Below are 13,123 nucleotides of genomic sequence, written 5' to 3'. Positions count from 1 at the left end.
AAACACTGTAAAGCCTGAGTACTACACAATGAGGTGTTTTTTTTAACACTGCATCAGTTAATACAACACCGTAGGTGTTCATTCCACAGTATATAAGTGTTTAACATGATACCGGTTAATGCAACACTGTAGGTGTTTGTTAAATACTTCACCCATAAATGCAACCCTATAGGTGTTCATTCAGTATCTAAGTATTTAACATGGCCCTGGTTAATGTAGTACTCTAGGAGCTCATTAAATACCACATCTGTAAATCCAGCACTATAGGTGTTCAACTGCAACATTCTGTGACTTACACCAACACTGTAGGTGTTTGCTCAGCACTCTATAAGTATTACACACGTAAACCTATGTACCTACACATTGAGGTGATTCTTTAACACTGCAACAGTTAACGTAACACTGTAGGTGTTCATTCAGCAGTGTATAAGTATTTAACATGATACCAGTTAATGTAACACTGTAGGAGCTCATTAAATACCACATCTGTAAATACAGGTGTTCATTCAACAGTGTAGGAAAATGCAAAACTGTAGGTGTCTGTTCAGCAGTGTATGAGTATTAAAGACTTAAGTACTACACATATTGAGGTAACACTAACACTGCAACACCGTAGGTGTTCATTCACCAGTATATAAGTGTTTAACATGATATTTGTGGAACCCTTCATCCACAAATGCAACACTACAGGTGTTCATACAACAGTGTAGGGAAATGCAACACTGTTGGAATTAAACCAACACTGTAGGTGTTTATTCAGCAGTGTATGAGTATTAAACACTGTAAACCTGAGTACTACACACTGAGGTGATTCTTGCAGTGCAACACTGTAGGTGTTCATTCAACAGTATATAAGTACGTAACATACCGGTTAATGTAAGACTCTAAATACCACATCTGTAAAAGCAACACTGTAGGTGTTTGTTCAGCAGTGTATGAGTATTAAACACTTCATCCTAAATACCTACACATGGAGGTATCGTGCATCAGTTGAAACAACACTGTAGGTGTTCATTCAGCAGTATATAAGTATTTAACATGATACCGGTTAAAGTAACACTGTAGAAGCTCATTAAACATCACATCTGTAAATGCAACACTACAGGTGTTCATTCAACGGTGTAGGAAAATGCAACACTGGAGGAGTTAAACCAACACTGTAGGTGTTTATTCAGGAGTGTATGAGTATTAAACACTGCATCACTGTAGGTGTTTATTCAGCAGTGTATGAGTATTAAACACTGCATCACTGTAGGTGTTTATTCATGAGTGTATGAGTACTAAACACTGCATCACTGTAGGTGTTTATTCAGCAGTGTATGAGTATTAAACACTGCATCACTGTAGGTGTTTATTCAGGAGTGTATGAGTATTAAACACTGCATCACTGTAGGTGTTTATTCAGCCCTGTATGAGTATTAAACACTGCATCACTGTAGGTGTTTATTCAGCAGTGTATGAGTATTAAACACTGCATCACTGTAGGTGTTTATTCAGCAGTGTATGAGTACTAAACACTGCATCACTGTAGGTGTTTATTCAGGAGTGTATGAGTACTAAACACTGCATCACTGTAGGTGTTTATTCAGGAGTGTATGAGTACTAAACACTGCATCACTGTAGGTGTTTATTCAGGAGTGTATGAGTACTAAACACTGCATCACTGTAGGTGTTTATTCAGCAGTGTATGAGTATTAAACACTGCATCACTGTAGGTGTTTATTCAGCAGTGTATGAGTATTAAACACTGCATCACTGTAGGTGTTTATTCAGGAGTGTATGAGTACTAAACACTGCATCACTGTAGGTGTTTATTCAGGAGTGTATGAGTATTAAACACTGCATCACTGTAGGTGTTTATTCAGCCCTGTATGAGTATTAAACACTGCATCACTGTAGGTGTTTATTCAGGAGTGTATGAGTATTAAACACTGCATCACTGTAGGTGTTTATTCAGCCCTGTATGAGTATTAAACACTGCATCACTGTAGGTGTTTATTCAGCCCTGTATGAGTATTAAACACTGCATCACTGTAGGTGTTTATTCAGCAGTGTATGAGTATTAAACACTGCATCACTGTAGGTGTTTATTCAGCAGTGTATGAGTATTAAACACTGCATCACTGTAGGTGTTTATTCAGCAGTGTATGAGTATTAAACACTGCATCACTGTAGGTGTTTATTCAGCAGTGTATGAGTATTAAACACTGCATCACTGTAGGTGTTTATTCAGCAGTGTATGAGTATTAAACACTGCATCACTGTAGGTGTTTATTCAGCAGTGTATGAGTATTAAACACTGCATCACTGTAGGTGTTTATTCAGCAGTGTATGAGTATTAAACACTGCATCACTGTAGGTGTTTATTCAGCAGTGTATGAGTATTAAACACTGCATCACTGTAGGTGTTTATTCAGGAGTGTATGAGTGTACTAACGCAGTAAACAAAAATAATACAGCACATTAAAGTGTTTGTTTAACACTGCACCACAACAACAACACAGTAGGTGTTTATCCAGCTGTGTATATGAGTATTTAACACACTACACCTAAGTAGGACACATGAAGGTGTTTGTTTTTAACACTGTATCCATTAACAGGACATCAACCGCTTATTTATTTATTTATCTCTTTTTACATCACTGCTCTGTTTAGTTTACGTCAACTACACACACACACACACACACACACACACACACACACACTCACCGTGTTGTCTGCGCTACATGCCCACTTTTTTCCCCCTCGGTGCTTCTTTTTCTTTCTTTCTTCCTCTTTTTTCTTTCTTGTGCTTTCCTTTCAGTGCCAAAAAAACAATTAAAGCAAAGGCGCAATCCTCAAAAACCCGCTCTGTAAAGAAGAAGAAGAGGAAGAGGAAGAGGAGGAGGAAGAAAAAGAAGAAATGGAAACTTCTCTCCAAGTCAGCTCAGTGGAAGGAGCGCTCGCGCTTCACAACTTCTAAAAGCAAAAAAGAAAAGAAAAGAAAAACTCCTCCAGGTCAGGACCGGATTCCCCCCCAAAAAACCCCACTGAGGACATAAAGAAGAGCCGGAATTCCCTGTGAGGTTTATTTAATCCGTGAGGTTGTGTGAGGTTCTGTGGAGAAGCACGCGCAGTTCGCCGGTAACGGTACTCCAGCGCGACACGAAGCTCACGGAAAAGGGGAAGAAGACGTCGGGATGCGCGCGCGGCCCCGCCTTCTCTGACATCAGGAGCTGGGAATGTGAGGAATGTGCGGGTTTTAACGGAGGGAGGGAGAGAGGGAGGCGCACAGAGAGGAGGTAAAGAGGTGGAGGAGGATCAGTGACTGCGGCGCCATTGCTGCCTTTTTTTTCTTTTCTTTTCTTTTCTTTTCTTTTCTTTTCTTCTCTTCTCTTTTTCCTTTTTTTTTTTTTTTTTTTTAGAACTCCCAGCATGACCGGACTGCTCCTCTCTGGCTGTTTAACTTCACCTGGAGAGGTGCAGCTCTTTACCTGCACAAACCAAACAACCTGCAAAATATATATTGCATGGGAAAACAACAAAGTGTAACCTCTGACGTCATCAAACTTGGAAAGGTGACCAATTTGGAAAGGTGATATCCGGTGCTTGTTGGTGTTTGAATGCACCTCCAGTTTCTTGCACCTACACGGTTGAGGGTTCGAGTCCCATCTCCACCTTGTGTGTGTGTGTGTGTGTGTAGTTTGCATGTTGTCCTCGTGCTTGCTGGATTCCTCCAGGTATTCCAGTTTCATTCCATAGTCCAAAGAGCTGTAGGATGATTTACATCTTTACAGTGTGTTTGTGTGTGTGTGGATCCCAATCCAGGATTTGGGCAGTGGGTGGTGGTAGCTCAAGTGGTGAAGGCTCTAGGTCACTAAGCTACCACTGTTGGGCCCCTGAGCAAGGCCCCCAACCCCACCCAGCTCCAGGAGCGCTGCATCAAGGCTGACCCTGTGCTCTGACCCCAACCCCAAAAGATGGGATATGCAATGTATATGTATAATGTATATGTGACAAAGGCAACTTAAGTTAACTTAAGGATGTCCACCGCCTTGTACCCTGAGACCCCCAGGATAGACTCCAGGTTCTCTGAGACGCTGTGTAGGATATGCGCTCCAAAAACATTAATCAGGGCAGCATGGTGGCTTAGTGGTTAGCACTGTTGCCTCACAGCAAGAAGGTCCTGAGTTTGAATGCTGGGTTTGGACAGGCAGGCGCCTTTTCGAGTTTGCATGTTCTCCCCGTGCCTGTGTGGGTTTACCCTGGTTTCCTCCCACAGTCCAAAAACATGTACATTAAGTTGATTGGTAATTCTTAATTGGCCTTAGGAGTGTGTGTGTGTGGTTGTCTGTCTGATGAACTGGCGATATTAAGACTGCATGTTACTATAGTAGTTTATTTTAATTAGGATTTTGTTTTACTAGATGTTTAGTGGATGAGGCGTAATTTCTAGAGAGTCCACTAGGCGGCGATAGACACTCTGAGACAGCTGTGTGTTTGTGTGTCACGCGGCAGAAACCAGCGAAAAAGAGAAAGAAGGAGGTGCCGGAGGAGGAAAGAGAAGAAAAAAGGACGTTAATTTTAAATATTTATCTAAAAATAAAAATGTATTATTTTCCTGCGAAGAACAAAATGAATAAAAGTATTTGTTGCAAATACAATAAATATGTAAATAAAAAGTAAATACTTTGCCTGAAATTAACACGAGAGAAAAATATTACAAAATAAAAGACCTTAATATTTAAAATAAAAAATATTTTTAAATTAATGTTATTAACAATTAACATAATTTATTATTTTTATTTTTATTTTTTTATTATAAAGCCAGAACTGACATTGAAAATTTCAAAATAACTTCTGGTAAAAAAAAAAAAATTAAAATCATTTAATGAAGTACTTTTTGCAATTATTTTATTCAGTAACCAAACATCACAAAAGAACTGGAAATGAATTTAATAATAATAATAATAAATAATTCATTAATAATAAATTCTTTAGTGGACTGTAGAAGTGCAAAGTAAATAAAATTGCCTTGTAACAACTTGTAACTAATTTGAGAAGCTCTTATGAATCTCTGTAGATATTTTATGGGTGTTAGACTCATAAGTAAGATTCACATTGTAATATAAATATATCTTTATTATATTATTGTGATATAAATATCTGTATATTAATGATTTATGTGTGCAGTACAAAAGTTCTTTATAAGCGCGTATTATTTTGGTCCTACACTGCCCCCTGGTGGTCAGTGTACAACACAGCTTTTAGTGAAAGTAATATTATATTTAACCACTAGGGGGCGCGGAAGACTTACAAATACGAAATGCTCTTTTCCATTGCATTTATATATATATATATATATATATATATATATATATATATTTTATACGAGGTAGGAAATGAATGTGTGCAAGTATAATGTTATTATTACGTGTTTATGCCTCCTTTCTTTCTCTCTCTCTCTCTCTCGCTCTCTGTCCTCTTTCTCTCTTTCTTTCTTTTCTACCTTCCTTCCTTTCTTTCTTTTGTTCTTTCTTTCTTTCTGCCTAATTTTCTTTCTTTCTTTCTTTCTTTCTTTCTTTCTTTCTTTCTTTCTTTCTTTCTTTCTTTCTTTCTTTTCTACCTTCCTTCCTTAATAATAAATAATAATAAATCCTTTAAATAATATTTATAATAAAATCCCTTTTTTAATCAGACTGAAGTTTATCATGTTAATCATGTGAGATTATGTGAAAAGAAAAATGTTCCTTTTTGAACCTCTAAAACTGATGAGTGTTTGATTGATTCATTCATTTTTATTGCTTCTTTTCTTCTTTGGTGTAGGGATGAAGGAGAAGGTGATCAAGTGAAAGAGAAAACCTCCTGGATAGTAAATAAAGGGACTCTCTGTCTAATCAAATCCAAGTCCTTCTGGATGATTCTGTCTGCCATCTTCCCCCAGTCAGCTCATTTACCCATGATTCAGTGCGTCAGTATTTACAATAAACACAGTAGGAAATGCTTCAGGGTTTTTTTTTTTTAACAGCTCACAAATCGAGCGATTTGCTAAAAGAGTCGCTTCATGCTGAAGTGTTTACTCATTTAGCGCCATTTTCTCTTCCAAAACATGACGTTAATCACGCATGCGCATTATACTGACCATGCCGCATTAGTTCGTTACCTTAATGAGTTACAGCTGAATCTTTTAAAGCTCTTTAATTCCCATAATAATCAGTTCGTGCTCAAGTGTAAAGAAAATAAATAAATAAATAAATAAATAAAGGTATATTTTACATTTTTTATACGAATTTATATTTTATTTGTTTATTTTTATACACTTTGACAGATACATAGGCACACAATCGTGTAAGAATAAATAAATAAATAAATAAATAAATAAATAATCCCTACAATTTAGTTTAAAAAATTGGTGATAAAAATCCATTTGTATTGAATTATAGATTTATTACTTTATAAGTTATGTAAATGTGTACTTTAACTGAAAAGAATTTTTTTTTTCTTTATGAATCTATATGTTATTTGTTTATTTTTATACAGTCTGATAGATAACCAGGCCCACTTGTTTATGACAAAATGACTAACTAAATAAATAAATGATCCTTAATATTTGTTTTAAAAAAAATTTGGTTGAAAAAAAAAAAAAAAAAAAACCCCAAAAAAATCCATTTGTGTTGAATTATACATTTATTACTTAATATTTTACATAAATGTATAATTTAACTGATATTTTTTATATGAATTTAGATTTTTTTTTTTGTTTATTTATATACAGCCTGATGGATACACAGTGACACAATTGTGTAAGAATAAATAAACAAACAAACGAATAAATAAATAAATAAATAAATAAATGGAGTGGTAAATTGGTGGTAAAAAAAAAAAATTATTTGTTTTGAATTATACATTTATTACTTATAGAAAAATAAATTATTTAACAAATAAATAAATAAATGATCTCTGAAAGTTGTTTTAAAAAATTTGATTGCAAAACAAAATCCGTTTGTATTGAATTATATATTTATTTATTTATATTTATTACTATTTGTTTTTTTATATACAGTCTGACAGATAGATGGGCACACACTCGTGTAAAGAATAAATAAATAAATAAATAAATAAATAAATAAATAAATGTGAAACCTAATAAAGTCCTGAAAATATACATTTAAACAGTTAGAATATAAAAAAAGAATAGACTCTTATTTTATTAATATATCAAAATGAGAGAATTTGCCAAATGGCGCAAATATAAATGTAAGTTGTACAGTAGATGAATAAGATGGATGGATTTTTTTCTTATGTGTCATATTTACAACACACACCTCAAAGAGAGCAGATTTTAAATAAACCTGAATCATATCACCACTCTCGAGAGCTTCCCAACATCCACAGCAGCTCAACAAGCTTCTGGTCAGGATTTTTACTCCATGAGGTCGCTCCAAAATCCTCCATTTTGTTTTTTGAGCCAATCAGTGATGGACTTGACTTATTGGAACATCTTGATTATGGAACATCGCCAAGATCCTGAGGCGGTAGATTTTCCTCACATTGATACGCTGCCACCACCATGTTTCAGCGTGATCTTCGTATCGGGGAACGCTGTTAGGTTTACACCATGTGTTCCATCAGTCCACAGGGCATTATGTAAAAGCACTCTGTGTGTGTGTGTGTGTGTGTGTGTGTGTGTGTACCTCATACTGACTCAGAGCGAATCAAACAGGAGGGAATTAAAAGATCCCCAGTTCAACTCCAGTGCACTTATTGACTGGTGTTTATCGTGATTTCTTGCAGTTACAGGAAACATCCAATGTTCTGTTCTCTTTCTTTCTAAATATTTCTACATTCTCATGTCTCCATGCTCCATTTTTCCATCACTAATAAACTTTTCTAAGAAACTGACCTTCTACTCACAGCACTCAGGTGTCCCAGTCTTTTCTAGGAAATCAGTTTCCAAAGTTTCTGTTCTTTATCCTGAGCACATCGCAGTAGTTTCAGATATATTCATGTTTTCTGAGAATTAGAGTTAAAATTCAGTTCATTAAAATGTTTATTAAAGCAAAGATTGTTTTATGGTATGACTTTTGGTGACACTATAAACGCAGTCCTAATGAATATCCTCGAAGTCAATTTACTGTAAAATTATCATCCTAAGTTGCTTATTATTTCAATTATTAATTTAGAAAATATGAAAGAAAAACACATCATACTTTTCAATAAATTGCAAGAAAATCAACTGTATGAAAAAAAATTGACAAGTATATAAAAAATAATAAATAATAATATATATATATATATAAAAAATAAAAAATATTAAATAATAAAAATGAAATATGTTACAAATACATTATTAATTAAATAAAACCTTTTTAATAACAATAATAATAATAATAATAATAATAATAATAATAATAATATAACCATCAAGATATCTATATAAAATTATATTTTTGATTGCAGGTCATATTTAAAAAGGCCTCTTGTTTAAAAATAAATAAATAAATAATGATGCATATATTTAGTAGATTTAGTTGGAATAATGACAACAATAAGCTATAAATATTATTACTGAATTAGAATAAAAAAAAATAATAATGTCCCTTATATTTTGTAGAAAAAGTCTTGAATGATAATAACAATAAGCTATAAATTAAAATAATAAAAACAGCAACAACAACAATAATAATAATAATAATAATAATAATAATTTAAAAAAATTATTATTATTTAGTATTTGTTTTATTTAATTTATTTACTATTTAATCCTTGAAGTTAGATGAGCTCTGACTTTCCCAGCAGGATGAATAAACTGCATCTCCTCCTCTACTCAATTCCCAGATACTCATCTAATAATAAACAGGTATAAATAACCGGAACACCAAACGACAGCATGTGAGGCTCGGGTTGCCTGCGGCTACACCGTGTTTGCGTGTGTGTTGTGCTCTGAGCGTCACTGATCTAATTAGTAAAGGCGTCCTACGTTTCCTAATGTGCGAGGAGCAGGAGTACACACCTCAGAACAGGGTTATTCCGACCTCTGACCATGAGAGCAGGATGTGGCTTAGAGAAAGGGGCTGAGAGCTTCAAATTTCTGGGCAGTGAAAAGAAAAGATATATATAAAAATATGTATCAGATCTTCAGTTTTAGGAAGATTCAGGCTGTGTGTCATGGACATTGGACATTGCTTTATTACTATATCAGAAGTCACAGGTTGCGTCTCAATCAGCTCCATAGTTCACTAGTCAGGGTGCTTCTGTATCTTAATCCTTGGCTCTATACAAAATCCCACAATACACCACAGAAACAAGAGCATCCAGACTTTGTTCCCTTACTGGAAATCTGGACTTCTTCATCTTTTCTGAAGCTTCTTGGTATCGTTGTTCTAGATGAAAATATTTTTTATAATATTATATTTCATATCTAAACTTTATTTGATGCTCTATATATGGTTAATTCCAGTCTAAAGACTTTTAAATGTGTAATGATTTAGACATTCTTGTATATATATATACAGTATCTCACAAAAGTGTGTACACCCCTGACATTTTTGTAAATATTTTATTATATCTGTATATCTTTCATGTGACAACACTGAAGAAATGCCACTCTGCTCCAATGTAAAGTAGTGAGTGTCCAGCCTGTATAACAGTGTAAATTTGCTGTCCCCTCAAAATAACTCAACACACAGCCATTAATGTCTAAACTGTTGGCAACAAAAGTGAGTACACCCCTAAGTGGAAATGTCCAAATTGGGCCCAAAGTGTCAATATTTTGTGTGGCCACTAATATTTTCCAGCAACGCCTTAACCCTCTTGGGCATGGAGTTCACCAGAGCTTCACAGGTTGCCACTGGAGTCCTCTTCCACTCCTCCATGATGACGTCACAGAGCTGGTGGATGTTAGAGACCTTGTGCTCCCCCACCTTCCGTTTGAGGATGCCCCACAGATGCTCAATAGGGTTTAGGTCTGGAGACATGCTTGGCCAGTCCATCACCTTTACCCTCAGCTTCTTTAGCAAGGCAGTGGTGGTCTTGGAGGTGTGTTTGGGGTCATTATCATGTTGGAATACTGCCCTGCAGCCCAGTCTCCAAAGGGAGGGGATCATGCTTTGCTTTAGTATGTTACAGTACATGTTAGCATTCATGCTTCCTTCAATGAACTGTAGCTCCCCAGTGCCGGCAGCACTCATGCAGGCCCAGACCATGACACTCCCACCACCATGCTTGACTGTAGGCAAGACACACTTGTCTTTGTACTCCTCACCTGGTTGCCGCCACACACGCTTGACACCATCTGAACCAAATAAATTTATCTTGGTCTCATTGGACCACAGGACATGATTCCAGTAATCCATGTCCTTAGTCTTCTTGTCTTCAGCAAACTGTATGCGGGCTTTCTTGTCCATCATCTTTAGTAGAGGCTTCCTTCTGGGACGACAGCCATGCAGACCAGTTTGATGCAGTGTGTGGCGTATGGTCTGAGCACTGACAGGCTGACCCACCACCCCTTCAACCTCTGCAGCAATGCTGGCAGCACTCATACGTCTATTTCCCAAAGACGACCTCCGGATATGATGCTGAGGACGTGCACTCAACTTCGTTGGTGGACCATGGCGAGGTCTGTTCTGAGTGGAACCTGTCCTGTAAAACCACTGTGTGGTCTTGCCCACCGTGCTGCAGCTCAGTTTCAGGGTCTTGGCAATCTTCTTATAGCCTAGGCCATCTTTATGTAGAGCATTCTTTTTTTCAGATCCTCAGAGAGTTCTTTGCCATGAGGTGCCATGTTGAACTTCCAGTGACCGGTATGAGAGAGTGTGAGAGCGATAACACCAAATTTAACACACCTGCTCCCCATTCACACCTGAGACCTTGTAACACTAACAAGTCACATGACACCAGGGAGGGTAAATGGCTAATTGGGCCCAATTTGGACATTTCCACTTAGGGGTATACTCACTTTTGTTGCCAACGGTTTAGACATTGTGATGCTGAAAACTACCCTGGTGATTACATTTAAAACTCACTCACTAGAACAGAATCTTTTTCTTAAGTAAGTGTAATTATTAAAGCTTCAACCTGCAAAAAAAACCCCCACTGAACTCCTCTAAAGTGAAACTTCATCACATGGCAGATATTTTACCATCATCGTTATTCGATTGGAATAATAATAATAATAATAATAATACTAATATGTGCTTTCATGAAGCCATTAACAGGGAATTTGCATGAATAAAGAGAATTAATGTCCCGTCTGAGGAGAAGGCACACCCGCAGGATTCAATTAGCTTAATAGGAAGTGATTTCCATTTCAACTTTACACAGGCATATAACCCACGCTGTGTTTTTAATCAAATTATAGAAGAGCTCATTATAAGTTCATTACAAGGACACAAACTTGTTTTATTGGCTAAATTCAAGGATATAGTCCATAGCATGCTAATCGCTACATTTAGCATGTTTGACAGTTTTCAAGATAGCGGTACAAACGGAACGTTTCTGCCAAAATCTTCCATGTTTCTGTGCTGGGTTGGTTATTAATATAAAAATGGAAGATAGCGAGTGAGGAAATAAGTACTTGCTTGTTTTTTTAGAGCTAAAAACCGAAATTTATCTTAACTAATCTTATCTTAGCTACTAATCGAGGACTAACACGACACAGGTGAACACAGTCAGCTAATGATACAGGTGGAGAAAATGAAATATCTTGTTAGTCATTGTGGACAATATACTACAGCGCGATAGACCACACTGTCCGAATCTCAGCACCAGACACTTTTAGTTTAATCATTAGAGATAATATTTATGTTAGGGAGTTTTATCTTTGACATATTACATATGGTTTGTTTGAGTCTAATGACTAAGTGCTTAATGGTTTTAAATAAAAATGCACAAGTTAGCCTACAATCCTGCCTGAAATGCCATTAGCACTAGAGATGACCACTAACTTTCGAATGGAATAACTAAGAAATATGGCACAAACTGACAAATCAGCACCAGAATCACTAAATATGGCCTAAATTCTCCAAAAGCTAGGATATATATATATATATATATAAAGGCATCTAATCAAGGACTTGCACGATACACGTGAACACAGTCAGGTAACCAAAGGAAAATGAGTGGAGCAAATTGAGACAATATATTAGACAGTGGGAGAAAATATTGTGAAAAACTGGTGTTTATCAAACACACACACACACACACACACTGACAAAATCTGTTTAAATCTCAAACTCATCTTTTTTGGTCACGTTTCACATTGTTGGGATTTCCCTCAAGAGGGAAAATACTGAAAATGAAATGGAATAACCTTCCTGCAGGGGAAAAAACACATGCAAAAAAACCCATCTTCTGACCTCTGAAAAGTAAAAAGGTTAAAGCAAATATTTTCCTCTAATCATCAAGACATCGCAATTTGTAGGTGTTTAAAGGTCAGTGCTTTGCCTTTAAAGACTAATAACGCAATTATAATGCATATAAAAGAATAAGAACAGTCACGCTTTCCATCTCTGACACCAATTACATAATGACAAAATTACACACACACTCAAAATGACATCCATAATCCAGACACAGTGCTACATGAATGCTCCATTTCTGTCAGCAGTTTAACAACGTTTATCCCGAGTGCACGCGAGCCACATGCATTATTAACGCTGTTTGTTCCTGCATGAGACGCGGCGTCTCGTCACAAACAGTGTGTTTCAGCCACATGGTGAACTGCTGCATGGGAGGAATACTGAACACTGACGTCATTACGACCGCTGCGAGCTCCGTCAGCGTGTGACTGTGCAGCCTGTGCATGAAGACTGATGAGTAAGAACCTGGTGTTTAAGTGTGTGAGGAGTGTGTGTCGTGGCGTTTTGTGCGTCTGGTTGAGTGCAACAGCTGCAGTCAGACGTGAAGTCGCTAACAAAGCCTAATCAGGCAGAGAGAAATTTTATCTTTTTATTTTTTCCAAATGAGCATTGGGTAAAAGTCCAGTTTGAGGCTACTTCATAGTTAGCGGCTAATCAAAACAGAACCATATTAGATTCAATAAAACATAAAAACAATAAAATAATGTTGTTGTTGTTGTTGTTTTTTGTCCGTACCTGGAATTTTATGTCCTTTTTTAAATTGTTTAAATAAATTATAAATTAAT

General features: G+C 36.2%; 1 protein-coding gene across 1 annotated transcript in view; it reads right to left on the bottom strand.

The window, feature by feature from the left end:
• The window catches only part of LOC131354541 (tyrosine-protein phosphatase non-receptor type 14-like), a 48,117-nt gene extending 44,984 nt beyond the window's left edge, over nucleotides 1-3,133 (bottom strand). The window contains exon 1 of the mRNA XM_058392298.1: nucleotides 2,710-3,133. The gene's annotated coding sequence lies outside the window, so the exon portion shown is untranslated. The remainder of the gene's footprint in view (nucleotides 1-2,709) is intronic.
• Nucleotides 3,134-13,123: the final 9,990 nt, after the last annotated feature.

The sequence above is a fragment of the Hemibagrus wyckioides genome, linkage group LG06, assembly GCF_019097595.1.
Source record: "Hemibagrus wyckioides isolate EC202008001 linkage group LG06, SWU_Hwy_1.0, whole genome shotgun sequence".
In the NCBI taxonomy this organism is placed as follows: domain Eukaryota; kingdom Metazoa; phylum Chordata; class Actinopteri; order Siluriformes; family Bagridae; genus Hemibagrus; species Hemibagrus wyckioides.
The sequence above is the reverse complement of the archived record's forward strand: the minus strand, read 5'-3'. Positions and strand labels throughout refer to the sequence as shown.